At 42.4% G+C, this 23,763-nt stretch overlaps 59 non-coding genes and 3 pseudogenes across 59 annotated transcripts; all 62 read left to right on the top strand.

Moving 5' to 3' along the window:
• Positions 1-57: 57 nt before the first annotated feature.
• On the top strand, positions 58-176 carry LOC145851875 (5S ribosomal RNA). The gene has a single exon (XR_014373727.1). It is a non-coding gene; the product is annotated as a 5S ribosomal RNA (ribosomal RNA).
• A 139-nt stretch (positions 177-315) lies between these two features.
• On the top strand, positions 316-434 carry LOC145883602 (5S ribosomal RNA). The gene has a single exon (XR_014395178.1). It is a non-coding gene; the product is annotated as a 5S ribosomal RNA (ribosomal RNA).
• A 409-nt stretch (positions 435-843) lies between these two features.
• Positions 844-962, top strand: LOC145886962 (5S ribosomal RNA). The gene has a single exon (XR_014398549.1). It is a non-coding gene; the product is annotated as a 5S ribosomal RNA (ribosomal RNA).
• A 139-nt stretch (positions 963-1,101) lies between these two features.
• Positions 1,102-1,220, top strand: LOC145883601 (5S ribosomal RNA). Its single transcript, XR_014395177.1, has one exon. It is a non-coding gene; the product is annotated as a 5S ribosomal RNA (ribosomal RNA).
• A 409-nt stretch (positions 1,221-1,629) lies between these two features.
• Positions 1,630-1,748, top strand: LOC145852486 (5S ribosomal RNA). Its single transcript, XR_014374342.1, has one exon. It is a non-coding gene; the product is annotated as a 5S ribosomal RNA (ribosomal RNA).
• A 139-nt stretch (positions 1,749-1,887) lies between these two features.
• Positions 1,888-2,006, top strand: LOC145883600 (5S ribosomal RNA). The gene has a single exon (XR_014395176.1). It is a non-coding gene; the product is annotated as a 5S ribosomal RNA (ribosomal RNA).
• Positions 2,007-2,415: 409 nt separating this feature from the next.
• LOC145852951 (uncharacterized) lies at positions 2,416-2,534 on the top strand (annotated as a pseudogene).
• A 139-nt stretch (positions 2,535-2,673) lies between these two features.
• Positions 2,674-2,792, top strand: LOC145883599 (5S ribosomal RNA). The gene has a single exon (XR_014395175.1). It is a non-coding gene; the product is annotated as a 5S ribosomal RNA (ribosomal RNA).
• Positions 2,793-3,201: 409 nt separating this feature from the next.
• LOC145852485 (5S ribosomal RNA) lies at positions 3,202-3,320 on the top strand. The gene has a single exon (XR_014374341.1). It is a non-coding gene; the product is annotated as a 5S ribosomal RNA (ribosomal RNA).
• Positions 3,321-3,459: 139 nt separating this feature from the next.
• Positions 3,460-3,578, top strand: LOC145883597 (5S ribosomal RNA). The gene has a single exon (XR_014395173.1). It is a non-coding gene; the product is annotated as a 5S ribosomal RNA (ribosomal RNA).
• A 409-nt stretch (positions 3,579-3,987) lies between these two features.
• On the top strand, positions 3,988-4,106 carry LOC145852484 (5S ribosomal RNA). Its single transcript, XR_014374340.1, has one exon. It is a non-coding gene; the product is annotated as a 5S ribosomal RNA (ribosomal RNA).
• Positions 4,107-4,245: 139 nt separating this feature from the next.
• LOC145883596 (5S ribosomal RNA) lies at positions 4,246-4,364 on the top strand. The gene has a single exon (XR_014395172.1). It is a non-coding gene; the product is annotated as a 5S ribosomal RNA (ribosomal RNA).
• A 409-nt stretch (positions 4,365-4,773) lies between these two features.
• Positions 4,774-4,892, top strand: LOC145852950 (uncharacterized; annotated as a pseudogene).
• A 139-nt stretch (positions 4,893-5,031) lies between these two features.
• On the top strand, positions 5,032-5,150 carry LOC145883595 (5S ribosomal RNA). Its single transcript, XR_014395171.1, has one exon. It is a non-coding gene; the product is annotated as a 5S ribosomal RNA (ribosomal RNA).
• A 409-nt stretch (positions 5,151-5,559) lies between these two features.
• On the top strand, positions 5,560-5,678 carry LOC145852483 (5S ribosomal RNA). The gene has a single exon (XR_014374339.1). It is a non-coding gene; the product is annotated as a 5S ribosomal RNA (ribosomal RNA).
• A 139-nt stretch (positions 5,679-5,817) lies between these two features.
• Positions 5,818-5,936, top strand: LOC145883594 (5S ribosomal RNA). The gene has a single exon (XR_014395170.1). It is a non-coding gene; the product is annotated as a 5S ribosomal RNA (ribosomal RNA).
• Positions 5,937-6,345: 409 nt separating this feature from the next.
• Positions 6,346-6,464, top strand: LOC145851873 (5S ribosomal RNA). Its single transcript, XR_014373725.1, has one exon. It is a non-coding gene; the product is annotated as a 5S ribosomal RNA (ribosomal RNA).
• Positions 6,465-6,603: 139 nt separating this feature from the next.
• On the top strand, positions 6,604-6,722 carry LOC145883593 (5S ribosomal RNA). The gene has a single exon (XR_014395169.1). It is a non-coding gene; the product is annotated as a 5S ribosomal RNA (ribosomal RNA).
• A 409-nt stretch (positions 6,723-7,131) lies between these two features.
• LOC145852481 (5S ribosomal RNA) lies at positions 7,132-7,250 on the top strand. Its single transcript, XR_014374337.1, has one exon. It is a non-coding gene; the product is annotated as a 5S ribosomal RNA (ribosomal RNA).
• A 139-nt stretch (positions 7,251-7,389) lies between these two features.
• Positions 7,390-7,508, top strand: LOC145883592 (5S ribosomal RNA). Its single transcript, XR_014395168.1, has one exon. It is a non-coding gene; the product is annotated as a 5S ribosomal RNA (ribosomal RNA).
• Positions 7,509-7,917: 409 nt separating this feature from the next.
• Positions 7,918-8,036, top strand: LOC145852480 (5S ribosomal RNA). Its single transcript, XR_014374336.1, has one exon. It is a non-coding gene; the product is annotated as a 5S ribosomal RNA (ribosomal RNA).
• A 139-nt stretch (positions 8,037-8,175) lies between these two features.
• On the top strand, positions 8,176-8,294 carry LOC145883591 (5S ribosomal RNA). Its single transcript, XR_014395167.1, has one exon. It is a non-coding gene; the product is annotated as a 5S ribosomal RNA (ribosomal RNA).
• Positions 8,295-8,703: 409 nt separating this feature from the next.
• LOC145852479 (5S ribosomal RNA) lies at positions 8,704-8,822 on the top strand. The gene has a single exon (XR_014374335.1). It is a non-coding gene; the product is annotated as a 5S ribosomal RNA (ribosomal RNA).
• A 139-nt stretch (positions 8,823-8,961) lies between these two features.
• LOC145883590 (5S ribosomal RNA) lies at positions 8,962-9,080 on the top strand. The gene has a single exon (XR_014395166.1). It is a non-coding gene; the product is annotated as a 5S ribosomal RNA (ribosomal RNA).
• A 409-nt stretch (positions 9,081-9,489) lies between these two features.
• LOC145852478 (5S ribosomal RNA) lies at positions 9,490-9,608 on the top strand. Its single transcript, XR_014374334.1, has one exon. It is a non-coding gene; the product is annotated as a 5S ribosomal RNA (ribosomal RNA).
• Positions 9,609-9,747: 139 nt separating this feature from the next.
• On the top strand, positions 9,748-9,866 carry LOC145883589 (5S ribosomal RNA). Its single transcript, XR_014395165.1, has one exon. It is a non-coding gene; the product is annotated as a 5S ribosomal RNA (ribosomal RNA).
• A 409-nt stretch (positions 9,867-10,275) lies between these two features.
• LOC145851872 (5S ribosomal RNA) lies at positions 10,276-10,394 on the top strand. Its single transcript, XR_014373724.1, has one exon. It is a non-coding gene; the product is annotated as a 5S ribosomal RNA (ribosomal RNA).
• A 139-nt stretch (positions 10,395-10,533) lies between these two features.
• On the top strand, positions 10,534-10,652 carry LOC145883588 (5S ribosomal RNA). Its single transcript, XR_014395164.1, has one exon. It is a non-coding gene; the product is annotated as a 5S ribosomal RNA (ribosomal RNA).
• A 409-nt stretch (positions 10,653-11,061) lies between these two features.
• On the top strand, positions 11,062-11,180 carry LOC145851871 (5S ribosomal RNA). The gene has a single exon (XR_014373723.1). It is a non-coding gene; the product is annotated as a 5S ribosomal RNA (ribosomal RNA).
• Positions 11,181-11,319: 139 nt separating this feature from the next.
• On the top strand, positions 11,320-11,438 carry LOC145884673 (5S ribosomal RNA). The gene has a single exon (XR_014396252.1). It is a non-coding gene; the product is annotated as a 5S ribosomal RNA (ribosomal RNA).
• A 409-nt stretch (positions 11,439-11,847) lies between these two features.
• On the top strand, positions 11,848-11,966 carry LOC145852477 (5S ribosomal RNA). The gene has a single exon (XR_014374333.1). It is a non-coding gene; the product is annotated as a 5S ribosomal RNA (ribosomal RNA).
• Positions 11,967-12,105: 139 nt separating this feature from the next.
• Positions 12,106-12,224, top strand: LOC145883586 (5S ribosomal RNA). Its single transcript, XR_014395162.1, has one exon. It is a non-coding gene; the product is annotated as a 5S ribosomal RNA (ribosomal RNA).
• A 409-nt stretch (positions 12,225-12,633) lies between these two features.
• Positions 12,634-12,752, top strand: LOC145853175 (uncharacterized; annotated as a pseudogene).
• A 139-nt stretch (positions 12,753-12,891) lies between these two features.
• LOC145883585 (5S ribosomal RNA) lies at positions 12,892-13,010 on the top strand. Its single transcript, XR_014395161.1, has one exon. It is a non-coding gene; the product is annotated as a 5S ribosomal RNA (ribosomal RNA).
• Positions 13,011-13,419: 409 nt separating this feature from the next.
• Positions 13,420-13,538, top strand: LOC145852475 (5S ribosomal RNA). The gene has a single exon (XR_014374331.1). It is a non-coding gene; the product is annotated as a 5S ribosomal RNA (ribosomal RNA).
• A 139-nt stretch (positions 13,539-13,677) lies between these two features.
• Positions 13,678-13,796, top strand: LOC145883584 (5S ribosomal RNA). The gene has a single exon (XR_014395160.1). It is a non-coding gene; the product is annotated as a 5S ribosomal RNA (ribosomal RNA).
• A 409-nt stretch (positions 13,797-14,205) lies between these two features.
• Positions 14,206-14,324, top strand: LOC145886961 (5S ribosomal RNA). The gene has a single exon (XR_014398548.1). It is a non-coding gene; the product is annotated as a 5S ribosomal RNA (ribosomal RNA).
• Positions 14,325-14,463: 139 nt separating this feature from the next.
• On the top strand, positions 14,464-14,582 carry LOC145883583 (5S ribosomal RNA). Its single transcript, XR_014395159.1, has one exon. It is a non-coding gene; the product is annotated as a 5S ribosomal RNA (ribosomal RNA).
• Positions 14,583-14,991: 409 nt separating this feature from the next.
• LOC145852474 (5S ribosomal RNA) lies at positions 14,992-15,110 on the top strand. The gene has a single exon (XR_014374330.1). It is a non-coding gene; the product is annotated as a 5S ribosomal RNA (ribosomal RNA).
• A 139-nt stretch (positions 15,111-15,249) lies between these two features.
• On the top strand, positions 15,250-15,368 carry LOC145883582 (5S ribosomal RNA). The gene has a single exon (XR_014395158.1). It is a non-coding gene; the product is annotated as a 5S ribosomal RNA (ribosomal RNA).
• A 409-nt stretch (positions 15,369-15,777) lies between these two features.
• LOC145886960 (5S ribosomal RNA) lies at positions 15,778-15,896 on the top strand. The gene has a single exon (XR_014398547.1). It is a non-coding gene; the product is annotated as a 5S ribosomal RNA (ribosomal RNA).
• Positions 15,897-16,035: 139 nt separating this feature from the next.
• On the top strand, positions 16,036-16,154 carry LOC145883581 (5S ribosomal RNA). The gene has a single exon (XR_014395157.1). It is a non-coding gene; the product is annotated as a 5S ribosomal RNA (ribosomal RNA).
• A 409-nt stretch (positions 16,155-16,563) lies between these two features.
• LOC145886958 (5S ribosomal RNA) lies at positions 16,564-16,682 on the top strand. Its single transcript, XR_014398545.1, has one exon. It is a non-coding gene; the product is annotated as a 5S ribosomal RNA (ribosomal RNA).
• A 139-nt stretch (positions 16,683-16,821) lies between these two features.
• Positions 16,822-16,940, top strand: LOC145851494 (5S ribosomal RNA). Its single transcript, XR_014373345.1, has one exon. It is a non-coding gene; the product is annotated as a 5S ribosomal RNA (ribosomal RNA).
• Positions 16,941-17,079: 139 nt separating this feature from the next.
• Positions 17,080-17,198, top strand: LOC145883580 (5S ribosomal RNA). Its single transcript, XR_014395156.1, has one exon. It is a non-coding gene; the product is annotated as a 5S ribosomal RNA (ribosomal RNA).
• Positions 17,199-17,607: 409 nt separating this feature from the next.
• LOC145852473 (5S ribosomal RNA) lies at positions 17,608-17,726 on the top strand. Its single transcript, XR_014374329.1, has one exon. It is a non-coding gene; the product is annotated as a 5S ribosomal RNA (ribosomal RNA).
• Positions 17,727-17,865: 139 nt separating this feature from the next.
• On the top strand, positions 17,866-17,984 carry LOC145883579 (5S ribosomal RNA). The gene has a single exon (XR_014395155.1). It is a non-coding gene; the product is annotated as a 5S ribosomal RNA (ribosomal RNA).
• Positions 17,985-18,393: 409 nt separating this feature from the next.
• Positions 18,394-18,512, top strand: LOC145886957 (5S ribosomal RNA). Its single transcript, XR_014398544.1, has one exon. It is a non-coding gene; the product is annotated as a 5S ribosomal RNA (ribosomal RNA).
• A 139-nt stretch (positions 18,513-18,651) lies between these two features.
• On the top strand, positions 18,652-18,770 carry LOC145883578 (5S ribosomal RNA). Its single transcript, XR_014395154.1, has one exon. It is a non-coding gene; the product is annotated as a 5S ribosomal RNA (ribosomal RNA).
• A 409-nt stretch (positions 18,771-19,179) lies between these two features.
• LOC145852472 (5S ribosomal RNA) lies at positions 19,180-19,298 on the top strand. Its single transcript, XR_014374328.1, has one exon. It is a non-coding gene; the product is annotated as a 5S ribosomal RNA (ribosomal RNA).
• A 139-nt stretch (positions 19,299-19,437) lies between these two features.
• On the top strand, positions 19,438-19,556 carry LOC145883577 (5S ribosomal RNA). Its single transcript, XR_014395153.1, has one exon. It is a non-coding gene; the product is annotated as a 5S ribosomal RNA (ribosomal RNA).
• A 409-nt stretch (positions 19,557-19,965) lies between these two features.
• LOC145886956 (5S ribosomal RNA) lies at positions 19,966-20,084 on the top strand. Its single transcript, XR_014398543.1, has one exon. It is a non-coding gene; the product is annotated as a 5S ribosomal RNA (ribosomal RNA).
• A 139-nt stretch (positions 20,085-20,223) lies between these two features.
• On the top strand, positions 20,224-20,342 carry LOC145883575 (5S ribosomal RNA). The gene has a single exon (XR_014395151.1). It is a non-coding gene; the product is annotated as a 5S ribosomal RNA (ribosomal RNA).
• Positions 20,343-20,751: 409 nt separating this feature from the next.
• LOC145852471 (5S ribosomal RNA) lies at positions 20,752-20,870 on the top strand. Its single transcript, XR_014374327.1, has one exon. It is a non-coding gene; the product is annotated as a 5S ribosomal RNA (ribosomal RNA).
• Positions 20,871-21,009: 139 nt separating this feature from the next.
• LOC145883574 (5S ribosomal RNA) lies at positions 21,010-21,128 on the top strand. Its single transcript, XR_014395150.1, has one exon. It is a non-coding gene; the product is annotated as a 5S ribosomal RNA (ribosomal RNA).
• A 409-nt stretch (positions 21,129-21,537) lies between these two features.
• On the top strand, positions 21,538-21,656 carry LOC145852470 (5S ribosomal RNA). The gene has a single exon (XR_014374326.1). It is a non-coding gene; the product is annotated as a 5S ribosomal RNA (ribosomal RNA).
• A 139-nt stretch (positions 21,657-21,795) lies between these two features.
• Positions 21,796-21,914, top strand: LOC145851368 (5S ribosomal RNA). The gene has a single exon (XR_014373219.1). It is a non-coding gene; the product is annotated as a 5S ribosomal RNA (ribosomal RNA).
• A 139-nt stretch (positions 21,915-22,053) lies between these two features.
• Positions 22,054-22,172, top strand: LOC145883573 (5S ribosomal RNA). Its single transcript, XR_014395149.1, has one exon. It is a non-coding gene; the product is annotated as a 5S ribosomal RNA (ribosomal RNA).
• Positions 22,173-22,581: 409 nt separating this feature from the next.
• Positions 22,582-22,700, top strand: LOC145886955 (5S ribosomal RNA). Its single transcript, XR_014398542.1, has one exon. It is a non-coding gene; the product is annotated as a 5S ribosomal RNA (ribosomal RNA).
• Positions 22,701-22,839: 139 nt separating this feature from the next.
• On the top strand, positions 22,840-22,958 carry LOC145883572 (5S ribosomal RNA). Its single transcript, XR_014395148.1, has one exon. It is a non-coding gene; the product is annotated as a 5S ribosomal RNA (ribosomal RNA).
• Positions 22,959-23,367: 409 nt separating this feature from the next.
• Positions 23,368-23,486, top strand: LOC145852469 (5S ribosomal RNA). The gene has a single exon (XR_014374325.1). It is a non-coding gene; the product is annotated as a 5S ribosomal RNA (ribosomal RNA).
• Positions 23,487-23,625: 139 nt separating this feature from the next.
• LOC145883571 (5S ribosomal RNA) lies at positions 23,626-23,744 on the top strand. Its single transcript, XR_014395147.1, has one exon. It is a non-coding gene; the product is annotated as a 5S ribosomal RNA (ribosomal RNA).
• The last annotated feature ends 19 nt before the right edge of the window (positions 23,745-23,763 follow it).

Below are 23,763 nucleotides of genomic sequence, written 5' to 3'. Positions count from 1 at the left end.
ATGTCTGTTTATCACACTCACTTTGACTATATATGTTGTAGCAAGAGATTGTTTATCGCTCACGGCCATACCAGCCTGGGTACGCCCGATCTCGTCTGATCTAGGAAGCTAAGCAGGGTCGGGCCTGGTTAGTACTTGGATGGGAGACCGCCTGGGAATACCAGGTGCTGTAAGCATTTTGTCCACGAGGGTGTGCTCTTGCACTATTTCATCAGCAACACTGCCTTGTAGTAAGCATTTAATGATGAATTGACTAAATGTCTGTTTTATCAGACTCACTTTGACTATATATGTTGTAGCAAGAGATTGATTCTCGCTTACGGCCATATCAGCCTGGGTACGCCCGATCTCGTCTGATCTCGGAAGCTAAGCAGGGTCGGGCCTGGTTAGTACTTGGATGGGAGACCGCCTGGGAATACCAGGTGCTGTAAGCATTTTGTCCACGAGGGTGTGCTCTTGCACTATTTCATCAGCAACACTGCCTTGTAGTAAGCATTTAATGATGAATTGACAAAATGCAGCTTCCTGCCTTTTTAATAGGATCAAATTTCCTTGTGTTTTCAATTAGCATCTGCCTTGTATTTATAAGACAAACAAGAATATTGTTGCTGAATGCAGCTTGTGTGTGCTTTATGCTCCTTTGCCCTGTTCAAATGATAAAAGGAAATGAAGTTTGTATTTTATCCAACTACCTGTGCTAAAAAGTGATGGGAACAGTGTTTGTAATTTCTTCTACTTTTTCAGTGACACAAAGTTCAAGCTGCTTATCTAATTGGTGAAAATGCAATGTCTGTTTATCACACTCACTTTGACTATATATGTTGTAGCAAGAGATTGTTTCTCGCTTACGGCCATACCAGCCTGGGTACGCCCGATCTCGTCTGATCTAGGAAGCTAAGCAGGGTCGGGCCTGGTTAGTACTTGGATGGGAGACCGCCTGGGAATACCAGGTGCTGTAAGCATTTTGTCCACGAGGGTGTGCTCTTGCACTATTTCATCAGCAACACTGCCTTGTAGTAAGCGTTTAATGATGAATTGACTAAATGTCTGTTTTATCAGACTCACTTTGACTATATATGTTGTAGCAAGAGAATGATTCTCGCTTACGGCCATATCAGCCTGGGTACGCCCGATCTCGTCTGATCTCGGAAGCTAAGCAGGGTCGGGCCTGGTTAGTACTTGGATGGGAGACCGCCTGGGAATACCAGGTGCTGTAAGCATTTTGTCCACGAGGGTGTGCTCTTGCACTATTTCATCAGCAACACTGCCTTGTAGTAAGCATTTAATGATGAATTGACAAAATGCAGCTTCCTGCCTTTTTAATAGGATCAAATTTCCTTGTGTTTTCAATTAGCATCTGCCTTGTATTTATAAGACAAACAAGAATATTGTTGCTGAATGCAGCTTGTGTGTGCTTTATGCTCCTTTGCCCTGTTCAAATGATGAAAGGAAATAAAGTTTGTATTTTATCCAACTACCTGTGCTAAAAAGTGATGGGAACAGTGTTTGTAATTTCTTCTACTTTTTCAGTGACACAAAGTTCAAGCTGCTTATCTAATTGGTGAAAATGCAATGTCTGTTTATCACACTCACTTTGACTATATATGTTGTAGCAAGAGATTGTTTCTCGCTTACGGCCATACCAGCCTGGGTACGCCCGATCTCGTCTGATCTAGGAAGCTAAGCAGGGTCGGGCCTGGTTAGTACTTGGATGGGAGACCGCCTGGGAATACCAGGTGCTGTAAATATTTTGTCCACGAGGGTGTGCTCTTGCACTATTTCATCAGCAACACTGCCTTGTAGTAAGCATTTAATGATGAATTGACTAAATGTCTGTTTTATCAGACTCACTTTGACTATATATGTTGTAGCAAGAGATTAATTCACGCTTACGGCCATATCAGCCTGGGTACGCCCGATCTCGTCTGATCTCGGAAGCTAAGCAGGGTCGGGCCTGGTTAGTACTTGGATGGGAGACCGCCTGGGAATACCAGGTGCTGTAAGCATTTTGTCCACGAGGGTGTGCTCTTGCACTATTTCATCAGCAACACTGCCTTGTAGTAAGCATTTAATGATGAATTGACAAAATGCAGCTTCCTGCCTTTTTAATAGGATCAAATTTCCTTGTGTTTTCAATTAGCATCTGCCTTGTATTTATAAGACAAACAAGAATATTGTTGCTGAATGCAGCTTGTGTGTGCTTTATGCTCCTTTGGCCTGTTCAAATGATGAAAGGAAATAAAGTTTGTATTTTATCCAACTACCTGTGCTAAAAAGTGATGGGAACAGTGTTTGTAATTTCTTCTACTTTTTCAGTGACACAAAGTTCAAGCTGCTTATCTAATTGGTGAAAATGCAATGTCTGTTTATCACACTCACTTTGACTATATATGTTGTAGCAAGAGATTGTTTATCGCTTACGGCCATACCAGCCTGGGTACGCCCGATCTCGTCTGATCTAGAAAGCTAAGCAGGGTCGGGCCTGGTTAGTACTTGGATGGGAGACCGCCTGGGAATACCAGGTGCTGTAAATATTTTGTCCACGAGGGTGTGCTCTTGCACTATTTCATCAGCAACACTGCCTTGTAGTAAGCATTTAATGATGAATTGACTAAATGTCTGTTTTATCAGACTCACTTTGACTATATATGTTGTAGCAAGAGATTGTTTCTCGCTTACGGCCATATCAGCCTGGGTACGCCCGATCTCGTCTGATCTCGGAAGCTAAGCAGGGTCGGGCCTGGTTAGTACTTGGATGGGAGACCGCCTGGGAATACCAGGTGCTGTAAGCATTTTGTCCACGAGGGTGTGCTCTTGCACTATTTCATCAGCAACACTGCCTTGTAGTAAGCATTTAATGATGAATTGACAAAATGCAGCTTCCTGCCTTTTTAATAGGATCAAATTTCCTTGTGTTTTCAATTAGCATCTGCCTTGTATTTATAAGACAAACAAGAATATTGTTGCTGAATGCAGCTTGTGTGTGCTTTATGCTCCTTTGCCCTGTTCAAATGATGAAAGGAAATAAAGTTTGTATTTTATCCAACTACCTGTGCTAAAAAGTGATGGGAACAGTGTTTGTAATTTCTTCTACTTTTTCAGTGACACAAAGTTCAAGCTGCTTATCTAATTGGTGAAAATGCAATGTCTGTTTATCACACTCACTTTGACTATATATGTTGTAGCAAGAGATTGTTTCTCGCTTACGGCCATACCAGCCTGGGTACGCCCGATCTCGTCTGATCTAGGAAGCTAAGCAGGGTCGGGCCTGGTTAGTACTTGGATGGGAGACCGCCTGGGAATACCAGGTGCTGTAAATATTTTGTCCACGAGGGTGTGCTCTTGCACTATTTCATCAGCAACACTGCCTTGTAGTAAGCATTTAATGATGAATTGACTAAATGTCTGTTTTATCAGACTCACTTTGACTATATATGTTGTAGCAAGAGATTAATTCTCGCTTACGGCCATATCAGCCTGGGTACGCCCGATCTCGTCTGATCTCGGAAGCTAAGCAGGGTCGGGCCTGGTTAGTACTTGGATGGGAGACCGCCTGGGAATACCAGGTGCTGTAAGCATTTTGTCCACGAGGGTGTGCTCTTGCACTATTTCATCAGCAACACTGCCTTGTAGTAAGCATTTAATGATGAATTGACAAAATGCAGCTTCCTGCCTTTTTAATAGGATCAAATTTCCTTGTGTTTTCAATTAGCATCTGCCTTGTATTTATAAGACAAACAAGAATATTGTTGCTGAATGCAGCTTGTGTGTGCTTTATGCTCCTTTGCCCTGTTCAAATGATGAAAGGAAATAAAGTTTGTATTTTATCCAACTACCTGTGCTAAAAAGTGATGGGAACAGTGTTTGTAATTTCTTCTACTTTTTCAGTGACACAAAGTTCAAGCTGCTTATCTAATTGGTGAAAATGCAATGTCTGTTTATCACACTCACTTTGACTATATATGTTGTAGCAAGAGATTGTTTCTCGCTTACGGCCATACCAGCCTGGGTACGCCCGATCTCGTCTGATCTAGGAAGCTAAGCAGGGTCGGGCCTGGTTAGTACTTGGATGGGAGACCGCCTGGGAATACCAGGTGCTGTAAATATTTTGTCCACGAGGGTGTGCTCTTGCACTATTTCATCAGCAACACTGCCTTGTAGTAAGCATTTAATGATGAATTGACTAAATGTCTGTTTTATCAGACTCACTTTGACTATATATGTTGTAGCAAGAGATTAATTCTCGCTTACGGCCATATCAGCCTGGGTACGCCCGATCTCGTCTGATCTCGGAAGCTAAGCAGGGTCGGGCCTGGTTAGTACTTGGATGGGAGACCGCCTGGGAATACCAGGTGCTGTAAGCATTTTGTCCACGAGGGTGTGCTCTTGCACTATTTCATCAGCAACACTGCCTTGTAGTAAGCATTTAATGATGAATTGACAAAATGCAGCTTCCTGCCTTTTTAATAGGATCAAATTTCCTTGTGTTTTCAATTAGCATCTGCCTTGTATTTATAAGACAAACAAGAATATTGTTGCTGAATGCAGCTTGTGTGTGCTTTATGCTCCTTTGGCCTGTTCAAATGATGAAAGGAAATAAAGTTTGTATTTTATCCAACTACCTGTGCTAAAAAGTGATGGGAACAGTGTTTGTAATTTCTTCTACTTTTTCAGTGACACAAAGTTCAAGCTGCTTATCTAATTGGTGAAAATGCAATGTCTGTTTATCACACTCACTTTGACTATATATGTTGTAGCAAGAGATTGTTTATCGCTTACGGCCATACCAGCCTGGGTACGCCCGATCTCGTCTGATCTAGAAAGCTAAGCAGGGTCGGGCCTGGTTAGTACTTGGATGGGAGACCGCCTGGGAATACCAGGTGCTGTAAATATTTTGTCCACGAGGGTGTGCTCTTGCACTATTTCATCAGCAACACTGCCTTGTAGTAAGCATTTAATGATGAATTGACTAAATGTCTGTTTTATCAGACTCACTTTGACTATATATGTTGTAGCAAGAGATTGTTTCTCGCTTACGGCCATATCAGCCTGGGTACGCCCGATCTCGTCTGATCTCGGAAGCTAAGCAGGGTCGGGCCTGGTTAGTACTTGGATGGGAGACCGCCTGGGAATACCAGGTGCTGTAAGCATTTTGTCCACGAGGGTGTGCTCTTGCACTATTTCATCAGCAACACTGCCTTGTAGTAAGCATTTAATGATGAATTGACAAAATGCAGCTTCCTGCCTTTTTAATAGGATCAAATTTCCTTGTGTTTTCAATTAGCATCTGCCTTGTATTTATAAGACAAACAAGAATATTGTTGCTGAATGCAGCTTGTGTGTGCTTTATGCTCCTTTGCCCTGTTCAAATGATGAAAGGAAATAAAGTTTGTATTTTATCCAACTACCTGTGCTAAAAAGTGATGGGAACAGTGTTTGTAATTTCTTCTACTTTTTCAGTGACACAAAGTTCAAGCTGCTTATCTAATTGGTGAAAATGCAATGTCTGTTTATCACACTCACTTTGACTATATATGTTGTAGCAAGAGATTGTTTATCGCTTACGGCCATACCAGCCTGGGTACGCCCGATCTCGTCTGATCTAGGAAGCTAAGCAGGGTCGGGCCTGGTTAGTACTTGGATGGGAGACCGCCTGGGAATACCAGGTGCTGTAAATATTTTGTCCACGAGGGTGTGCTCTTGCACTATTTCATCAGCAACACTGCCTTGTAGTAAGCATTTAATGATGAATTGACTAAATGTCTGTTTTATCAGACTCACTTTGACTATATATGTTGTAGCAAGAGATTAATTCTCGCTTACGGCCATATCAGCCTGGGTACGCCCGATCTCGTCTGATCTCGGAAGCTAAGCAGGGTCGGGCCTGGTTAGTACTTGGATGGGAGACCGCCTGGGAATACCAGGTGCTGTAAGCATTTTGTCCACGAGGGTGTGCTCTTGCACTATTTCATCAGCAACACTGCCTTGTAGTAAGCATTTAATGATGAATTGACAAAATGCAGCTTCCTGCCTTTTTAATAGGATCAAATTTCCTTGTGTTTTCAATTAGCATCTGCCTTGTATTTATAAGACAAACAAGAATATTGTTGCTGAATGCAGCTTGTGTGTGCTTTATGCTCCTTTGGCCTGTTCAAATGATGAAAGGAAATAAAGTTTGTATTTTATCCAACTACCTGTGCTAAAAAGTGATGGGAACAGTGTTTGTAATTTCTTCTACTTTTTCAGTGACACAAAGTTCAAGCTGCTTATCTAATTGGTGAAAATGCAATGTCTGTTTATCACACTCACTTTGACTATATATGTTGTAGCAAGAGATTGTTTATCGCTCACGGCCATACCAGCCTGGGTACGCCCGATCTCGTCTGATCTAGGAAGCTAAGCAGGGTCGGGCCTGGTTAGTACTTGGATGGGAGACCGCCTGGGAATACCAGGTGCTGTAAGCATTTTGTCCACGAGGGTGTGCTCTTGCACTATTTCATCAGCAACACTGCCTTGTAGTAAGCATTTAATGATGAATTGACTAAATGTCTGTTTTATCAGACTCACTTTGACTATATATGTTGTAGCAAGAGATTGATTCTCGCTTACGGCCATATCAGCCTGGGTACGCCCGATCTCGTCTGATCTCGGAAGCTAAGCAGGGTCGGGCCTGGTTAGTACTTGGATGGGAGACCGCCTGGGAATACCAGGTGCTGTAAGCATTTTGTCCACGAGGGTGTGCTCTTGCACTATTTCATCAGCAACACTGCCTTGTAGTAAGCATTTAATGATGAATTGACAAAATGCAGCTTCCTGCCTTTTTAATAGGATCAAATTTCCTTGTGTTTTCAATTAGCATCTGCCTTGTATTTATAAGACAAACAAGAATATTGTTGCTGAATGCAGCTTGTGTGTGCTTTATGCTCCTTTGCCCTGTTCAAATGATGAAAGGAAATAAAGTTTGTATTTTATCCAACTACCTGTGCTAAAAAGTGATGGGAACAGTGTTTGTAATTTCTTCTACTTTTTCAGTGACACAAAGTTCAAGCTGCTTATCTAATTGGTGAAAATGCAATGTCTGTTTATCACACTCACTTTGACTATATATGTTGTAGCAAGAGATTGTTTCTCGCTTACGGCCATACCAGCCTGGGTACGCCCGATCTCGTCTGATCTAGGAAGCTAAGCAGGGTCGGGCCTGGTTAGTACTTGGATGGGAGACCGCCTGGGAATACCAGGTGCTGTAAATATTTTGTCCACGAGGGTGTGCTCTTGCACTATTTCATCAGCAACACTGCCTTGTAGTAAGCATTTAATGATGAATTGACTAAATGTCTGTTTTATCAGACTCACTTTGACTATATATGTTGTAGCAAGAGATTAATTCTCGCTTACGGCCATATCAGCCTGGGTACGCCCGATCTCGTCTGATCTCGGAAGCTAAGCAGGGTCGGGCCTGGTTAGTACTTGGATGGGAGACCGCCTGGGAATACCAGGTGCTGTAAGCATTTTGTCCACGAGGGTGTGCTCTTGCACTATTTCATCAGCAACACTGCCTTGTAGTAAGCATTTAATGATGAATTGACAAAATGCAGCTTCCTGCCTTTTTAATAGGATCAAATTTCCTTGTGTTTTCAATTAGCATCTGCCTTGTATTTATAAGACAAACAAGAATATTGTTGCTGAATGCAGCTTGTGTGTGCTTTATGCTCCTTTGCCCTGTTCAAATGATGAAAGGAAATAAAGTTTGTATTTTATCCAACTACCTGTGCTAAAAAGTGATGGGAACAGTGTTTGTAATTTCTTCTACTTTTTCAGTGACACAAAGTTCAAGCTGCTTATCTAATTGGTGAAAATGCAATGTCTGTTTATCACACTCACTTTGACTATATATGTTGTAGCAAGAGATTGTTTCTCGCTTACGGCCATACCAGCCTGGGTACGCCCGATCTCGTCTGATCTAGGAAGCTAAGCAGGGTCGGGCCTGGTTAGTACTTGGATGGGAGACCGCCTGGGAATACCAGGTGCTGTAAATATTTTGTCCACGAGGGTGTGCTCTTGCACTATTTCATCAGCAACACTGCCTTGTAGTAAGCATTTAATGATGAATTGACTAAATGTCTGTTTTATCAGACTCACTTTGACTATATATGTTGTAGCAAGAGATTAATTCTCGCTTACGGCCATATCAGCCTGGGTACGCCCGATCTCGTCTGATCTCGGAAGCTAAGCAGGGTCGGGCCTGGTTAGTACTTGGATGGGAGACCGCCTGGGAATACCAGGTGCTGTAAGCATTTTGTCCACGAGGGTGTGCTCTTGCACTATTTCATCAGCAACACTGCCTTGTAGTAAGCATTTAATGATGAATTGACAAAATGCAGCTTCCTGCCTTTTTAATAGGATCAAATTTCCTTGTGTTTTCAATTAGCATCTGCCTTGTATTTATAAGACAAACAAGAATATTGTTGCTGAATGCAGCTTGTGTGTGCTTTATGCTCCTTTGGCCTGTTCAAATGATGAAAGGAAATAAAGTTTGTATTTTATCCAACTACCTGTGCTAAAAAGTGATGGGAACAGTGTTTGTAATTTCTTCTACTTTTTCAGTGACACAAAGTTCAAGCTGCTTATCTAATTGGTGAAAATGCAATGTCTGTTTATCACACTCACTTTGACTATATATGTTGTAGCAAGAGATTGTTTATCGCTTACGGCCATACCAGCCTGGGTACGCCCGATCTCGTCTGATCTAGGAAGCTAAGCAGGGTCGGGCCTGGTTAGTACTTGGATGGGAGACCGCCTGGGAATACCAGGTGCTGTAAATATTTTGTCCACGAGGGTGTGCTCTTGCACTATTTCATCAGCAACACTGCCTTGTAGTAAGCATTTAATGATGAATTGACTAAATGTCTGTTTTATCAGACTCACTTTGACTATATATGTTGTAGCAAGAGATTGTTTCTCGCTTACGGCCATATCAGCCTGGGTACGCCCGATCTCGTCTGATCTCGGAAGCTAAGCAGGGTCGGGCCTGGTTAGTACTTGGATGGGAGACCGCCTGGGAATACCAGGTGCTGTAAGCATTTTGTCCACGAGGGTGTGCTCTTGCACTATTTCATCAGCAACACTGCCTTGTAGTAAGCATTTAATGATGAATTGACAAAATGCAGCTTCCTGCCTTTTTAATAGGATCAAATTTCCTTGTGTTTTCAATTAGCATCTGCCTTGTATTTATAAGACAAACAAGAATATTGTTGCTGAATGCAGCTTGTGTGTGCTTTATGCTCCTTTGCCCTGTTCAAATGATGAAAGGAAATAAAGTTTGTATTTTATCCAACTACCTGTGCTAAAAAGTGATGGGAACAGTGTTTGTAATTTCTTCTACTTTTTCAGTGACACAAAGTTCAAGCTGCTTATCTAATTGGTGAAAATGCAATGTCTGTTTATCACACTCACTTTGACTATATATGTTGTAGCAAGAGATTGTTTATCGCTTACGGCCATACCAGCCTGGGTACGCCCGATCTCGTCTGATCTAGGAAGCTAAGCAGGGTCGGGCCTGGTTAGTACTTGGATGGGAGACCGCCTGGGAATACCAGGTGCTGTAAATATTTTGTCCACGAGGGTGTGCTCTTGCACTATTTCATCAGCAACACTGCCTTGTAGTAAGCATTTAATGATGAATTGACTAAATGTCTGTTTTATCAGACTCACTTTGACTATATATGTTGTAGCAAGAGATTAATTCTCGCTTACGGCCATATCAGCCTGGGTACGCCCGATCTCGTCTGATCTCGGAAGCTAAGCAGGGTCGGGCCTGGTTAGTACTTGGATGGGAGACCGCCTGGGAATACCAGGTGCTGTAAGCATTTTGTCCACGAGGGTGTGCTCTTGCACTATTTCATCAGCAACACTGCCTTGTAGTAAGCATTTAATGATGAATTGACAAAATGCAGCTTCCTGCCTTTTTAATAGGATCAAATTTCCTTGTGTTTTCAATTAGCATCTGCCTTGTATTTATAAGACAAACAAGAATATTGTTGCTGAATGCAGCTTGTGTGTGCTTTATGCTCCTTTGGCCTGTTCAAATGATGAAAGGAAATAAAGTTTGTATTTTATCCAACTACCTGTGCTAAAAAGTGATGGGAACAGTGTTTGTAATTTCTTCTACTTTTTCAGTGACACAAAGTTCAAGCTGCTTATCTAATTGGTGAAAATGCAATGTCTGTTTATCACACTCACTTTGACTATATATGTTGTAGCAAGAGATTGTTTATCGCTCACGGCCATACCAGCCTGGGTACGCCCGATCTCGTCTGATCTAGGAAGCTAAGCAGGGTCGGGCCTGGTTAGTACTTGGATGGGAGACCGCCTGGGAATACCAGGTGCTGTAAGCATTTTGTCCACGAGGGTGTGCTCTTGCACTATTTCATCAGCAACACTGCCTTGTAGTAAGCATTTAATGATGAATTGACTAAATGTCTGTTTTATCAGACTCACTTTGACTATATATGTTGTAGCAAGAGATTGATTCTTGCTTACGGCCATATCAGCCTGGGTACGCCCGATCTCGTCTGATCTCGGAAGCTAAGCAGGGTCGGGCCTGGTTAGTACTTGGATGGGAGACCGCCTGGGAATACCAGGTGCTGTAAGCATTTTGTCCACGAGGGTGTGCTCTTGCACTATTTCATCAGCAACACTGCCTTGTAGTAAGCATTTAATGATGAATTGACAAAATGCAGTTTCCTGCCTTTTTAATAGGATCAAATTTCCTTGTGTTTTCAATTAGCATCTGCCTTGTATTTATAAGACAAACAAGAATATTGTTGCTGAATGCAGCTTGTGTGTGCTTTATGCTCCTTTGGCCTGTTCAAATGATGAAAGGAAATAAAGTTTGTATTTTATCCAACTACCTGTGCTAAAAAGTGATGGGAACAGTGTTTGTAATTTCTTCTACTTTTTCAGTGACACAAAGTTCAAGCTGCTTATCTAATTGGTGAAAATGCAATGTCTGTTTATCACACTCACTTTGACTATATATGTTGTAGCAAGAGATTGTTTATCGCTCACGGCCATACCAGCCTGGGTACGCCCGATCTCGTCTGATCTAGGAAGCTAAGCAGGGTCGGGCCTGGTTAGTACTTGGATGGGAGACCGCCTGGGAATACCAGGTGCTGTAAGCATTTTGTCCACGAGGGTGTGCTCTTGCACTATTTCATCAGCAACACTGCCTTGTAGTAAGCATTTAATGATGAATTGACTAAATGTCTGTTTTATCAGACTCACTTTGACTATATATGTTGTAGCAAGAGATTGTTTATCGCTCACGGCCATACCAGCCTGGGTACGCCCGATCTCGTCTGATCTCGGAAGCTAAGCAGGGTCGGGCCTGGTTAGTACTTGGATGGGAGACCGCCTGGGAATACCAGGTGCTGTAAGCATTTTGTCCACGAGGGTGTGCTCTTGCACTATTTCATCAGCAACACTGCCTTGTAGTAAGCATTTAATGATGAATTGACAAAATGCAGCTTCCTGCCTTTTTAATAGGATCAAATTTCCTTGTGTTTTCAATTAGCATCTGCCTTGTATTTATAAGACAAACAAGAATATTGTTGCTGAATGCAGCTTGTGTGTGCTTTATGCTCCTTTGCCCTGTTCAAATGATGAAAGGAAATAAAGTTTGTATTTTATCCAACTACCTGTGCTAAAAAGTGATGGGAACAGTGTTTGTAATTTCTTCTACTTTTTCAGTGACACAAAGTTCAAGCTGCTTATCTAATTGGTGAAAATGCAATGTCTGTTTATCACACTCACTTTGACTATATATGTTGCAGCAAGAGATTGTTTCTCGCTTACGGCCATACCAGCCTGGGTACGCCCGATCTCGTCTGATCTAGGAAGCTAAGCAGGGTCGGGCCTGGTTAGTACTTGGATGGGAGACCGCCTGGGAATACCAGGTGCTGTAAATATTTTGTCCACGAGGGTGTGCTCTTGCACTATTTCATCAGCAACACTGCCTTGTAGTAAGCATTTAATGATGAATTGACTAAATGTCTGTTTTATCAGACTCACTTTGACTATATATGTTGTAGCAAGAGATTAATTCTCGCTTACGGCCATATCAGCCTGGGTACGCCCGATCTCGTCTGATCTCGGAAGCTAAGCAGGGTCGGGCCTGGTTAGTACTTGGATGGGAGACCGCCTGGGAATACCAGGTGCTGTAAGCATTTTGTCCACGAGGGTGTGCTCTTGCACTATTTCATCAGCAACACTGCCTTGTAGTAAGCATTTAATGATGAATTGACAAAATGCAGCTTCCTGCCTTTTTAATAGGATCAAATTTCCTTGTGTTTTCAATTAGCATCTGCCTTGTATTTATAAGACAAACAAGAATATTGTTGCTGAATGCAGCTTGTGTGTGCTTTATGCTCCTTTGGCCTGTTCAAATGATGAAAGGAAATAAAGTTTGTATTTTATCCAACTACCTGTGCTAAAAAGTGATGGGAACAGTGTTTGTAATTTCTTCTACTTTTTCAGTGACACAAAGTTCAAGCTGCTTATCTAATTGGTGAAAATGCAATGTCTGTTTATCACACTCACTTTGACTATATATGTTGTAGCAAGAGATTGTTTATCGCTTACGGCCATACCAGCCTGGGTACGCCCGATCTCGTCTGATCTAGGAACCTAAGCAGGGTCGGGCCTGGTTAGTACTTGGATGGGAGACCGCCTGGGAATACCAGGTGCTGTAAATATTTTGTCCACGAGGGTGTGCTCTTGCACTATTTCATCAGCAACACTGCCTTGTAGTAAGCATTTAATGATGAATTGACTAAATGTCTGTTTTATCAGACTCACTTTGACTATATATGTTGTAGCAAGAGATTGTTTCTCGCTTACGGCCATATCAGCCTGGGTACGCCCGATCTCGTCTGATCTCGGAAGCTAAGCAGGGTCGGGCCTGGTTAGTACTTGGATGGGAGACCGCCTGGGAATACCAGGTGCTGTAAGCATTTTGTCCACGAGGGTGTGCTCTTGCACTATTTCATCAGCAACACTGCCTTGTAGTAAGCATTTAATGATGAATTGACAAAATGCAGCTTCCTGCCTTTTTAATAGGATCAAATTTCCTTGTGTTTTCAATTAGCATCTGCCTTGTATTTATAAGACAAACAAGAATATTGTTGCTGAATGCAGCTTGTGTGTGCTTTATGCTCCTTTGCCCTGTTCAAATGATGAAAGGAAATAAAGTTTGTATTTTATCCAACTACCTGTGCTAAAAAGTGATGGGAACAGTGTTTGTAATTTCTTCTACTTTTTCAGTGACACAAAGTTCAAGCTGCTTATCTAACTGGTGAAAATGCAATGTCTGTTTATCACACTCACTTTGACTATATATGTTGTAGCAAGAGATTGTTTCTCGCTTACGGCCATACCAGCCTGGGTACGCCCGATCTCGTCTGATCTAGGAAGCTAAGCAGGGTCGGGCCTGGTTAGTACTTGGATGGGAGACCGCCTGGGAATACCAGGTGCTGTAAATATTTTGTCCACGAGGGTGTGCTCTTGCACTATTTCATCAGCAACACTGCCTTGTAGTAAGCATTTAATGATGAATTGACTAAATGTCTGTTTTATCAGACTCACTTTGACTATATATGTTGTAGCAAGAGATTAATTCTCGCTTACGGCCATATCAGCCTGGGTACGCCCGATCTCGTCTGATCTCGGAAGCTAAGCAGGGTCGGGCCTGGTTAGTACTTGGATGGGAGACCGCCTGGGAATACCAGGTGCTGTAAGCATTTTGTCCACGAGGGTGTGCTCTTGCACTATTTCATCAGCAACACTGCCTTGTAGTAAGCATTTAATGATGAATTGACAAAATGCAGCTTCCTGCCTTTTTAATAGGATCAAATTTCCTTGTGTTTTCAATTAGCATCTGCCTTGTATTTATAAGACAAACAAGAATATTGTTGCTGAATGCAGCTTGTGTGTGCTTTATGCTCCTTTGGCCTGTTCAAATGATGAAAGGAAATAAAGTTTGTATTTTATCCAACTACCTGTGCTAAAAAGTGATGGGAACAGTGTTTGTAATTTCTTCTACTTTTTCAGTGACACAAAGTTCAAGCTGCTTATCTAATTGGTGAAAATGCAATGTCTGTTTATCACACTCACTTTGACTATATATGTTGTAGCAAGAGATTGTTTATCGCTTACGGCCATACCAGCCTGGGTACGCCCGATCTCGTCTGATCTAGGAAGCTAAGCAGGGTCGGGCCTGGTTAGTACTTGGATGGGAGACCGCCTGGGAATACCAGGTGCTGTAAGCATTTTGTCCACGAGGGTGTGCTCTTGCACTATTTCATCAGCAACACTGCCTTGTAGTAAGCATTTAATGATGAATTGACTAAATGTCTGTTTTATCAGACTCACTTTGACTATATATGTTGTAGCAAGAGATTGTTTCTCGCTTACGGCCATATCAGCCTGGGTACGCCCGATCTCGTCTGATCTCGGAAGCTAAGCAGGGTCGGGCCTGGTTAGTACTTGGATGGGAGACCGCCTGGGAATACCAGGTGCTGTAAGCATTTTGTCCACGAGGGTGTGCTCTTGCACTATTTCATCAGCAACACTGCCTTGTAGTAAGCATTTAATGATGAATTGACAAAATGCAGCTTCCTGCCTTTTTAATAGGATCAAATTTCCTTGTGTTTTCAATTAGCATCTGCCTTGTATTTATAAGACAAACAAGAATATTGTTGCTGAATGCAGCTTGTGTGTGCTTTATGCTCCTTTGCCCTGTTCAAATGATGAAAGGAAATAAAGTTTGTATTTTATCCAACTACCTGTGCTAAAAAGTGATGGGAACAGTGTTTGTAATTTCTTCTACTTTTTCAGTGACACAAAGTTCAAGCTGCTTATCTAACTGGTGAAAATGCAATGTCTGTTTATCACACTCACTTTGACTATATATGTTGTAGCAAGAGATTGTTTCTCGCTTACGGCCATACCAGCCTGGGTACGCCCGATCTCGTCTGATCTAGGAAGCTAAGCAGGGTCGGGCCTGGTTAGTACTTGGATGGGAGACCGCCTGGGAATACCAGGTGCTGTAAATATTTTGTCCACGAGGGTGTGCTCTTGCACTATTTCATCAGCAACACTGCCTTGTAGTAAGCATTTAATGATGAATTGACTAAATGTCTGTTTTATCAGACTCACTTTGACTATATATGTTGTAGCAAGAGATTAATTCTCGCTTACGGCCATATCAGCCTGGGTACGCCCGATCTCGTCTGATCTCGGAAGCTAAGCAGGGTCGGGCCTGGTTAGTACTTGGATGGGAGACCGCCTGGGAATACCAGGTGCTGTAAGCATTTTGTCCACGAGGGTGTGCTCTTGCACTATTTCATCAGCAACACTGCCTTGTAGTAAGCATTTAATGATGAATTGACAAAATGCAGCTTCCTGCCTTTTTAATAGGATCAAATTTCCTTGTGTTTTCAATTAGCATCTGCCTTGTATTTATAAGACAAACAAGAATATTGTTGCTGAATGCAGCTTGTGTGTGCTTTATGCTCCTTTGGCCTGTTCAAATGATGAAAGGAAATAAAGTTTGTATTTTATCCAACTACCTGTGCTAAAAAGTGATGGGAACAGTGTTTGTAATTTCTTCTACTTTTTCAGTGACACAAAGTTCAAGCTGCTTATCTAATTGGTGAAAATGCAATGTCTGTTTATCACACTCACTTTGACTATATATGTTGTAGCAAGAGATTGTTTATCGCTTACGGCCATACCAGCCTGGGTACGCCCGATCTCGTCTGATCTAGGAAGCTAAGCAGGGTCGGGCCTGGTTAGTACTTGGATGGGAGACCGCCTGGGAATACCAGGTGCTGTAAGCATTTTGTCCACGAGGGTGTGCTCTTGCACTATTTCATCAGCAACACTGCCTTGTAGTAAGCATTTAATGATGAATTGACTAAATGTCTGTTTTATCAGACTCACTTTGACTATATATGTTGTAGCAAGAGATTGTTTCTCGCTTACGGCCATATCAGCCTGGGTACGCCCGATCTCGTCTGATCTCGGAAGCTAAGCAGGGTCGGGCCTGGTTAGTACTTGGATGGGAGACCGCCTGGGAATACCAGGTGCTGTAAGCATTTTGTCCACGAGGGTGTGCTCTTGCACTATTTCATCAGCAACACTGCCTTGTAGTAAGCATTTAATGATGAATTGACAAAATGCAGCTTCCTGCCTTTTTAATAGGATCAAATTTCCTTGTGTTTTCAATTAGCATCTGCCTTGTATTTATAAGACAAACAAGAATATTGTTGCTGAATGCAGCTTGTGTGTGCTTTATGCTCCTTTGGCCTGTTCAAATGATGAAAGGAAATAAAGTTTGTATTTTATCCAACTACCTGTGCTAAAAAGTGATGGGAACAGTGTTTGTAATTTCTTCTACTTTTTCAGTGACACAAAGTTCAAGCTGCTTATCTAATTGGTGAAAATGCAATGTCTGTTTATCACACTCACTTTGACTATATATGTTGTAGCAAGAGATTGTTTCTCGCTTACGGCCATACCAGCCTGGGTACGCCCGATCTCGTCTGATCTAGGAAGCTAAGCAGGGTCGGGCCTGGTTAGTACTTGGATGGGAGACCGCCTGGGAATACCAGGTGCTGTAAGCATTTTGTCCACGAGGGTGTGCTCTTGCACTATTTCATCAGCAACACTGCCTTGTAGTAAGCGTTTAATGATGAATTGACTAAATGTCTGTTTTATCAGACTCACTTTGACTATATATGTTGTAGCAAGAGATTGATTCTCGCTTACGGCCATATCAGCCTGGGTACGCCCGATCTCGTCTGATCTAGGAAGCTAAGCAGGGTCGGGCCTGGTTAGTACTTGGATGGGAGACCGCCTGGGAATACCAGGTGCTGTAAGCATTTTGTCCACGAGGGTGTGCTCTTGCACTATTTCATCAGCAACACTGCCTTGTAGTAAGCATTTAATGATGAATTGACTAAATGTCTGTTTTATCAGACTCACTTTGACTATATATGTTGTAGCAAGAGATTGTTTCTCGCTTACGGCCATATCAGCCTGGGTACGCCCGATCTCGTCTGATCTCGGAAGCTAAGCAGGGTCGGGCCTGGTTAGTACTTGGATGGGAGACCGCCTGGGAATACCAGGTGCTGTAAGCATTTTGTCCACGAGGGTGTGCTCTTGCACTATTTCATCAGCAACACTGCCTTGTAGTAAGCATTTAATGATGAATTGACAAAATGCAGCTTCCTGCCTTTTTAATAGGATCAAATTTCCTTGTGTTTTCAATTAGCATCTGCCTTGTATTTATAAGACAAACAAGAATATTGTTGCTGAATGCAGCTTGTGTGTGCTTTATGCTCCTTTGCCCTGTTCAAATGATGAAAGGAAATAAAGTTTGTATTTTATCCAACTACCTGTGCTAAAAAGTGATGGGAACAGTGTTTGTAATTTCTTCTACTTTTTCAGTGACACAAAGTTCAAGCTGCTTATCTAACTGGTGAAAATGCAATGTCTGTTTATCAGACTCACTTTGACTATATATGTTGTAGCAAGAGATTGTTTCTCGCTTACGGCCATACCAGCCTGGGTACGCCCGATCTCGTCTGATCTAGGAAGCTAAGCAGGGTCGGGCCTGGTTAGTACTTGGATGGGAGACCGCCTGGGAATACCAGGTGCTGTAAATATTTTGTCCACGAGGGTGTGCTCTTGCACTATTTCATCAGCAACACTGCCTTGTAGTAAGCATTTAATGATGAATTGACTAAATGTCTGTTTTATCAGACTCACTTTGACTATATATGTTGTAGCAAGAGATTAATTCTCGCTTACGGCCATATCAGCCTGGGTACGCCCGATCTCGTCTGATCTCGGAAGCTAAGCAGGGTCGGGCCTGGTTAGTACTTGGATGGGAGACCGCCTGGGAATACCAGGTGCTGTAAGCATTTTGTCCACGAGGGTGTGCTCTTGCACTATTTCATCAGCAACACTGCCTTGTAGTAAGCATTTAATGATGAATTGACAAAATGCAGCTTCCTGCCTTTTTAATAGGATCAAATTTCCTTGTGTTTTCAATTAGCATCTGCCTTGTATTTATAAGACAAACAAGAATATTGTTGCTGAATGCAGCTTGTGTGTGCTTTATGCTCCTTTGGCCTGTTCAAATGATGAAAGGAAATAAAGTTTGTATTTTATCCAACTACCTGTGCTAAAAAGTGATGGGAACAGTGTTTGTAATTTCTTCTACTTTTTCAGTGACACAAAGTTCAAGCTGCTTATCTAATTGGTGAAAATGCAATGTCTGTTTATCACACTCACTTTGACTATATATGTTGTAGCAAGAGATTGTTTATCGCTTACGGCCATACCAGCCTGGGTACGCCCGATCTCGTCTGATCTAGGAAGCTAAGCAGGGTCGGGCCTGGTTAGTACTTGGATGGGAGACCGCCTGGGAATACCAGGTGCTGTAAGCATTTTGTCCACGAGGGTGTGCTCTTGCACTATTTCATCAGCAACACTGCCTTGTAGTAAGCATTTAATGATGAATTGACTAAATGTCTGTTTTATCAGACTCACTTTGACTATATATGTTGTAGCAAGAGATTGTTTCTCGCTTACGGCCATATCAGCCTGGGTACGCCCGATCTCGTCTGATCTCGGAAGCTAAGCAGGGTCGGGCCTGGTTAGTACTTGGATGGGAGACCGCCTGGGAATACCAGGTGCTGTAAGCATTTTGTCCACGAGGGTGTGCTCTTGCACTATTTCATCAGCAACACTGCCTTGTAGTAAGCATTTAATGATGAATTGACAAAATGCAGCTTCCTGCCTTTTTAATAGGATCAAATTTCCTTGTGTTTTCAATTAGCATCTGCCTTGTATTTATAAGACAAACAAGAATATTGTTGCTGAATGCAGCTTGTGTGTGCTTTATGCTCCTTTGCCCTGTTCAAATGATGAAAGGAAATAAAGTTTGTATTTTATCCAACTACCTGTGCTAAAAAGTGATGGGAACAGTGTTTGTAATTTCTTCTACTTTTTCAGTGACACAAAGTTCAAGCTGCTTATCTAACTGGTGAAAATGCAATGTCTGTTTATCACACTCACTTTGACTATATATGTTGTAGCAAGAGATTGTTTCTCGCTTACGGCCATACCAGCCTGGGTACGCCCGATCTCGTCTGATCTAGGAAGCTAAGCAGGGTCGGGCCTGGTTAGTACTTGGATGGGAGACCGCCTGGGAATACCAGGTGCTGTAAATATTTTGTCCACGAGGGTGTGCTCTTGCACTATTTCATCAGCAACACTGCCTTGTAGTAAGCATTTAATGATGAATTGACTAAATGTCTGTTTTATCAGACTCACTTTGACTATATATGTTGTAGCAAGAGATTAATTCTCGCTTACGGCCATATCAGCCTGGGTACGCCCGATCTCGTCTGATCTCGGAAGCTAAGCAGGGTCGGGCCTGGTTAGTACTTGGATGGGAGACCGCCTGGGAATACCAGGTGCTGTAAGCATTTTGTCCACGAGGGTGTGCTCTTGCACTATTTCATCAGCAACACTGCCTTGTAGTAAGCATTTAATGATGAATTGACAAAATGCAGCTTCCTGCCTTTTTAATAGGATCAAATTTCCTTGTGTTTTCAATTAGCATCTGCCTTGTATTTATAAGACAAACAAGAATATTGTTGCTGAATGCAGCTTGTGTGTGCTTTATGCTCCTTTGGCCTGTTCAAATGATGAAAGGAAATAAAGTTTGTATTTTATCCAACTACCTGTGCCAAAAAGTGATGGGAACAGTGTTTGTAATTTCTTCTACTTTTTCAGTGACACAAAGTTCAAGCTGCTTATCTAATTGGTGAAAATGCAATGTCTGTTTATCACACTCACTTTGACTATATATGTTGTAGCAAGAGATTGTTTATCGCTTACGGCCATACCAGCCTGGGTACGCCCGATCTCGTCTGATCTAGGAAGCTAAGCAGGGTCGGGCCTGGTTAGTACTTGGATGGGAGACCGCCTGGGAATACCAGGTGCTGTAAGCATTTTGTCCACGAGGGTGTGCTCTTGCACTATTTCATCAGCAACACTGCCTTGTAGTAAGCATTTAATGATGAATTGACTAAATGTCTGTTTTATCAGACTCACTTTGACTATATATGTTGTAGCAAGAGATTGTTTCTCGCTTACGGCCATATCAGCCTGGGTACGCCCGATCTCGTCTGATCTCGGAAGCTAAGCAGGGTCGGGCCTGGTTAGTACTTGGATGGGAGACCGCCTGGGAATACCAGGTGCTGTAAGCATTTTGTCCACGAGGGTGTGCTCTTGCACTATTTCATCAGCAACACTGCCTTGTAGTAAGCATTTAATGATGAATTGACAAAATGCAGCTTCCTGCCTTTTTAATAGGATCAAATTTCCTTGTGTTTTCAATTAGCATCTGCCTTGTATTTATAAGACAAACAAGAATATTGTTGCTGAATGCAGCTTGTGTGTGCTTTATGCTCCTTTGCCCTGTTCAAATGATGAAAGGAAATAAAGTTTGTATTTTATCCAACTACCTGTGCTAAAAAGTGATGGGAACAGTGTTTGTAATTTCTTCTACTTTTTCAGTGACACAAAGTTCAAGCTGCTTATCTAACTGGTGAAAATGCAATGTCTGTTTATCAGACTCACTTTGACTATATATGTTGTAGCAAGAGATTGTTTCTCGCTTACGGCCATACCAGCCTGGGTACGCCCGATCTCGTCTGATCTAGGAAGCTAAGCAGGGTCGGGCCTGGTTAGTACTTGGATGGGAGACCGCCTGGGAATACCAGGTGCTGTAAATATTTTGTCCACGAGGGTGTGCTCTTGCACTATTTCATCAGCAACACTGCCTTGTAGTAAGCATTTAATGATGAATTGACTAAATGTCTGTTTTATCAGACTCACTTTGACTATATATGTTGTAGCAAGAGATTAATTCTCGCTTACGGCCATATCAGCCTGGGTACGCCCGATCTCGTCTGATCTCGGAAGCTAAGCAGGGTCGGGCCTGGTTAGTACTTGGATGGGAGACCGCCTGGGAATACCAGGTGCTGTAAGCATTTTGTCCACGAGGGTGTGCTCTTGCACTATTTCATCAGCAACACTGCCTTGTAGTAAGCATTTAATGATGAATTGACAAAATGCAGCTTCCTGCCTTTTTAATAGGATCAAATTTCCTTGTGTTTTCAATTAGCATCTGCCTTGTATTTATAAGACAAACAAGAATATTGTTGCTGAATGCAGCTTGTGTGTGCTTTATGCTCCTTTGGCCTGTTCAAATGATGAAAGGAAATAAAGTTTGTATTTTATCCAACTACCTGTGCTAAAAAGTGATGGGAACAGTGTTTGTAATTTCTTCTACTTTTTCAGTGACACAAAGTTCAAGCTGCTTATCTAATTGGTGAAAATGCAATGTCTGTTTATCACACTCACTTTGACTATATATGTTGTAGCAAGAGATTGTTTATCGCTTACGGCCATACCAGCCTGGGTACGCCCGATCTCGTCTGATCTAGGAAGCTAAGCAGGGTCGGGCCTGGTTAGTACTTGGATGGGAGACCGCCTGGGAATACCAGGTGCTGTAAATATTTTGTCCACGAGGGTGTGCTCTTGCACTATTTCATCAGCAACACTGCCTTGTAGTAAGCATTTAATGATGAATTGACTAAATGTCTGTTTTATCAGACTCACTTTGACTATATATGTTGTAGCAAGAGATTGTTTCTCGCTTACGGCCATATCAGCCTGGGTACGCCCGATCTCGTCTGATCTCGGAAGCTAAGCAGGGTCGGGACTGGTTAGTACTTGGATGGGAGACCGCCTGGGAATACCAGGTGCTGTAAGCATTTTGTCCACGAGGGTGTGCTCTTGCACTATTTCATCAGCAACACTGCCTTGTAGTAAGCATTTAATGATGAATTGACTAAATGTCTGTTTTATCAGACTCACTTTGACTATATATGTTGTAGCAAGAGATTAATTCTCGCTTACGGCCATATCAGCCTGGGTACGCCCGATCTCGTCTGATCTCGGAAGCTAAGCAGGGTCGGGCCTGGTTAGTACTTGGATGGGAGACCGCCTGGGAATACCAGGTGCTGTAAGCATTTTGTCCACGAGGGTGTGCTCTTGCACTATTTCATCAGCAACACTGCCTTGTAGTAAGCATTTAATGATGAATTGACAAAATGCAGCTTCCTGCCTTTTTAATAGGATCAAATTTCCTTGTGTTTTCAATTAGCATCTGCCTTGTATTTATAAGACAAACAAGAATATTGTTGCTGAATGCAGCTTGTGTGTGCTTTATGCTCCTTTGGCCTGTTCAAATGATGAAAGGAAATAAAGTTTGTATTTTATCCAACTACCTGTGCTAAAAAGTGATGGGAACAGTGTTTGTAATTTCTTCTACTTTTTCAGTGACACAAAGTTCAAGCTGCTTATCTAATTGGTGAAAATGCAATGTCTGTTTATCACACTCACTTTGACTATATATGTTGTAGCAAGAGATTGTTTATCGCTTACGGCCATACCAGCCTGGGTACGCCCGATCTCGTCTGATCTAGGAAGCTAAGCAGGGTCGGGCCTGGTTAGTACTTGGATGGGAGACCGCCTGGGAATACCAGGTGCTGTAAGCATTTTGTCCACGAGGGTGTGCTCTTGCACTATTTCATCAGCAACACTGCCTTGTAGTAAGCATTTAATGATGAATTGACTAAATGTCTGTTTTATCAGACTCACTTTGACTATATATGTTGTAGCAAGAGATTGATTCTCGCTTACGGCCATATCAGCCTGGGTACGCCCGATCTCGTCTGATCTCGGAAGCTAAGCAGGGTCGGGCCTGGTTAGTACTTGGATGGGAGACCGCCTGGGAATACCAGGTGCTGTAAGCATTTTGTCCACGAGGGTGTGCTCTTGCACTATTTCATCAGCAACACTGCCTTGTAGTAAGCATTTAATGATGAATTGACAAAATGCAGCTTCCTGCCTTTTTAATAGGATCAAATTTCCTTGTGTTTTCAATTAGCATCTGCCTTGTATTTATAAGACAAACAAGAATATTGTTGCTGAATGCAGCTTGTGTGTGCTTTATGCTCCTTTGCCCTGTTCAAATGATGAAAGGAAATGAAGTTTGTATTTTATCCAACTACCTGTGCTAAAAAGTGATGGGAACAGTGTTTGTAATTTCTTCTACTTTTTCAGTGACACAAAGTTCAAGCTGCTTATCTAATTGGTGAAAATGCAATGTCTGTTTATCACACTCACTTTGACTATATATGTTGTAGCAAGAGATTGTTTCTCGCTTACGGCCATACCAGCCTGGGTACGCCCGATCTCGTCTGATCTAGGAAGCTAAGCAGGGTCGGGCCTGGTTAGTACTTGGATGGGAGACCGCCTGGGAATACCAGGTGCTGTAAATATTTTGTCCACGAGGGTGTGCTCTTGCACTATTTCATCAGCAACACTGCCTTGTAGTAAGCATTTAATGATGAATTGACTAAATGTCTGTTTTATCAGACTCACTTTGACTATATATGTTGTAGCAAGAGATTAATTCTCGCTTACGGCCATATCAGCCTGGGTACGCCCGATCTCGTCTGATCTCGGAAGCTAAGCAGGGTCGGGCCTGGTTAGTACTTGGATGGGAGACCGCCTGGGAATACCAGGTGCTGTAAGCATTTTGTCCACGAGGGTGTG

The sequence above is a fragment of the Salmo salar genome, chromosome 08 (genome assembly GCF_965601325.2).
Source record: "Salmo salar chromosome 08, fSalSal1, whole genome shotgun sequence".
In the NCBI taxonomy this organism is placed as follows: domain Eukaryota; kingdom Metazoa; phylum Chordata; class Actinopteri; order Salmoniformes; family Salmonidae; genus Salmo; species Salmo salar.
The sequence above is the reverse complement of the archived record's forward strand: the minus strand, read 5'-3'. Positions and strand labels throughout refer to the sequence as shown.